General features: G+C 38.0%; 1 protein-coding gene across 1 annotated transcript in view; it reads left to right on the forward strand.

Moving 5' to 3' along the window:
• The first annotated feature begins 1,722 nt into the window (after positions 1-1,722).
• The window catches only part of PITRM1 (pitrilysin metallopeptidase 1), a 41,009-nt gene continuing 38,529 nt past the window's right edge, over positions 1,723-4,202 (forward strand). Inside the window, exon 1 of the mRNA XM_030885600.2 lies at positions 1,723-1,818. The gene's annotated coding sequence lies outside the window, so the exon portion shown is untranslated. The remainder of the gene's footprint in view (positions 1,819-4,202) is intronic.

The following is a 4,202-nucleotide window of genomic DNA, read 5'->3' on the forward strand; positions in this document are numbered from 1 at the left end:
GTGGAGGTTGTCTGGCCCCTTTGAAGTGAAGGTTATCATTAATGTGGGTTTTCATATGTGTAATAAAAGTAACTAACAGGTTATAATGTTCATGTCTATGTTTGCTCCCATTTCATTTCTCTTACGGAGCAGAGAATCCTTAGGAGGCCTTTCTCCAGCTCTACTTTCCCTAAACTGTTAACTCTTAGTAAGATCGCAGCCACCCGAATCGAACATTAAAAAAAAAAAAAGATTATATGAGAAAATGCATTTAGTTTCTAACCGTGAATGAATGTCAGATCTTACATGTTTATAAATGCGGGGAACATTTTTGTTTAGAAAATAGATGACAAATAATTGCCTCGCTACACCTCAAAACCCTGCTCACCCTGTGCACTTACTGTTACAGCCCAGGTGGGGAGCTTTGGAATGTCAGTTTTGAGAGTGGGTTTGTTTGTCAGAAGCAGTATTATTCATAGGAGGGAACTTCAAAAAGTTTGTGGAACAGTTCAATTATCTTTTAATTCTATTTTCCTGTGAACTTTTTGAAGCTTCCTCATATGTTATAAACTACAAAAAAGTGTGTGAGTGTGTGTGTGTGTGTGTGTGTGTTTGCCATCTACTCACTAATATGCTGATGGTTCAAACCTACCTGGAAGAAAGACTCAATGATGCGCTGCCAGTGAAACGTGAAAACCCTATTAAGCCCCAAAGGCGCCCTGTTGGAAACACTTGGGGGTCTCAGGAGTTGGAATGATTAGCTGGCGTTTTTTTTTCCAGTCGTGGGAAGGGGGAACCCAAGTATTGCATCTTTAGGTTTATATGCATTTAATGTGGCATATTCTTTTTTTGTGTGATTGTGTTCTTGATGATAAGTAACTTCTTAAAATGCTCTGATTCTAGAATTTGTTAAGTTGATGATCTCGCTATAATATTGCCAATGACTAGCCCATTATTTTTTTAAAATTTGCTTTTTGTGCATATCTTCTTTTTAAAAAGTATATTTTCATGAGATAGAATGTTAGTCTAGAAATCTCATATAAAACATATTACAGTGCAAAGAGTAATGATTTTTCTTCCCCGTCCCCCAAGGGTAATTATTTTAGAAAGTTGTGTCACCATTACTCAGCTTGAAATTGCTGCTTCCTGATACCCTTTCTCCCTCCTACAAGTAACCCCTGCTTAGATGTCACAGAGATAACGATGGGCAGGGAGCCTTGTCATCAATGTGTTCACTGTGTACTGGTATTTTACTCTAGTTTGAATGTATTGTTTTACTGTGATGTTCTTTTTCGTATGATGGAAAAAGCTATTCTCTTTTTTTTTTGAAGGACTAGTTTTATTTGTTATGTACAAAACCCTAGCTCAGCTGGGTGGTAAAATCTTTGGCCTTGGCCGAAAAAGCTATTCTTAGAGGAAATTTATTTTTATATAATTGAGAATATATCTAATTTGAAAATTGGTAGCCCTGGATCATCATTTGCACATGGTGAACTTGTTTGTACAAGTAATAGGTTTTCAGTACCAACAACATGCTAATAATAAGAAAGTTTAGCTGGATTGAGGTAAAAGGTTAAAAATGAAAGAACTTTATGGGAAATGAATTTGCTGGCATGTGTCTGGAAGTTACATGATTCAATTGTTCTTTGAATTAGTTATCTCTATCCATGAATAGCTTTTATTATGCTGCCTAGTTATGTCACCCAGAAGTTTTTTTTTACCTTTCTTAAATACAGTTGTACCAACCGGGAAACATGGAGGTGGACAAGCAGTAAAGCTTGTGAGAGAGCTCTACAATATAAAGTAGGAGAAAAAATCCACGGGTTCACTGTAAACCAGGTACTGGTGCATTTTGATACACTGTTTACATGTCAGCATCTTAACAGAGATGCAGCTTCTGCTGCTGTGTGGGGTCCTTCCTAAGCAAGACTGGGTTTTTCTGCAGTGTGTGTTTCTAGAACCAGGCATACTTGCTGATGCATCGCGGGTGCCCAACCGAATAGAGTTTGGAAACAGAATGGTTTCCTGATCCCACTTCCATACCTCAGTCCCTGCATGCCTGACATCTTTTGGGATTTGTAATTTTTTCAGATTTTAGAAAATAACATTCCTAGAGGAGGCTGGTATCAACCCTTCATAGTCAAACACATTCGTATTTCTGTACCCTAATATAGTACTGTTTATAGTGTGCTACATCAAACTTCTAAATAACTCTTAGCAGTTCTGGTCAAGATTTGTCCCCTAAAGAGTTTGCTAGAAGTTTATGCAAATGATTTTAAAAATTATTTCATGCTATTGGTTTTCAGAATTACAGATAAAGGGTTGTGCATCTTCATTTCCATAGATTTATGTTCCAAGAAGTTTTATTGCTTTTTGTTTGCTTGTTTTTTGTTGGTGTTTGTTTGCTCTGCTTAAATGGTTGCATACCTTTTAAAATTCAGTCTAATAGTTGAAAAATGAGCAGTTCAAATATTTAGACTTTAATACAGGGGCAGCATGATTAATGACATATGAGAAGGGAAAAATACGAGGGAAGACCAATAGTGTGTATTGTTCTGGGTAGTGAAATAGGGAGATTAATGGAGAAAGTTCCATTTCTCTTAGGAAGAGGGGGAAGATCGTTGGGTACTCTAGCAAAGCGTACGTCCTGTGTAAGTGGTGATGTGGCAGGCCAAGGCAAGGTTCAGGGACACAGTTATTTAGTTTGACTGATGCATGGCCTTCTGATAGTAAGGTCAGAGCATTGATAAAGTCCTGTAAAGGTCACGGAACAAAGTGGGATTTATCATAAAGCACATAGTTATAAACCTTATTCAGAGTGGTGAATTCTTTTCCTTTGTTTTTCAAGCTTTATGAAAATGTATTTTATGATAAACCCATGATTGTTCTTTTTTTTTTTCCAAACCCATGATTCTTGTTAGAGAAATGTATACCTGAAAGCTGTTACTAGGCAAACTTTTGAAAGTTTCTACAATAATATTAGTCTAATTAGTCTATTGGTCATCCCTGACAAAGCTCAGGGGAGCTTTGAACACAATGAAATAAGTGAACAGTCACAGACTGTGCCAGCATTATTACTTAGCCACCCATTTGGGTGACAGTGGTCCCACCCTGCACTCAGGAGACTCAAATTCTAATGTTAGTTCTGCCAGTTACTGGCTGTTTAAGTCTGAACAGGTTTATTTTCACCACATAGGGAAAGTAGGGATAATAAGTTATGTGTTCCTCACAGTGTTATGGTACGATTGAAGGAAAGACACAGCCAGCTGACATACGTGGCAGATAAAATAAAACCTCTAATACAAAAGAATGTGGAATCTAGAGTAAAGGTGTGCATACAAGGGGGAGATGACCAAGCTCGGAATGAGGATTCATTCATTTTGATTGGGAAGATTTGTATTCTTCCCGGCTCCCACTATTCTGAAGACCCTGCTGTCTGCCTGCTGATCCTTCCAGGAGAAACAAGGAACTGGTAATAACCCCGGGCTTCCACTAGAACGCATCACAAATGAGGTGAAGCCAAATTTCACTCTGGGGACCGTCCTTCAGCTCTTCCAGGATAAGAGCTTATTTATAGAGCCCTTCTGAACATTAAATGATATGAAATGTGTAAAAGCAAAAGACACATGTAGCAGACAGGAAAAAGGTGAGAGCCATTATGATTATTAGAAGGCAGCATGGAAATAAAAAGAGCACAGGTAGACCACAGTTTGAATTTTGGCTCTCTGTGATCTTGGGCAAATCATTTCATATTGATGCATTAATTTTTTTATATGAAGGTGGGGGATGAGAATACTTACCACAGGAAATGTGTGAAAGGTGAAAATGTGTACCAGTAATAATAATGGATATGTATTATACCTACTAATCAACTATCATGTTATACAGCATTTCACATTTGAAGTCATCAGAAATCTATCATCTGGCTAGTTGTGATTGAACAATGTACATCTCTCAGTAATGAGCAGCCAAGGAGGAAGGCTAGAGCAACCCTGCTGTGATGGCTGTGTGTCAACTTAGCTGCACCAGGATTCTCAGTGATTTGGCAGTTATGGAATAATGTAATTTGGCAGTTATTTAGTGATGCGGTTATCTTCCCTTTTGTGATGTCTATGGTTATCCGTTTTCACAGTACGACTTTTAGGACTTCGAGACTTAACGATGTTGTTCAGTGAGGAGTAGGTGCATTACCAACATTAGGCCTTAATTCCCTCCTCTGTAAG

Source organism: Echinops telfairi, unplaced genomic scaffold (genome assembly GCF_000313985.2).
Source record: "Echinops telfairi isolate 266 unplaced genomic scaffold, ASM31398v2 ScPeMD7_31;HRSCAF=116, whole genome shotgun sequence".
Lineage (NCBI taxonomy): Eukaryota > Metazoa > Chordata > Mammalia > Afrosoricida > Tenrecidae > Echinops > Echinops telfairi.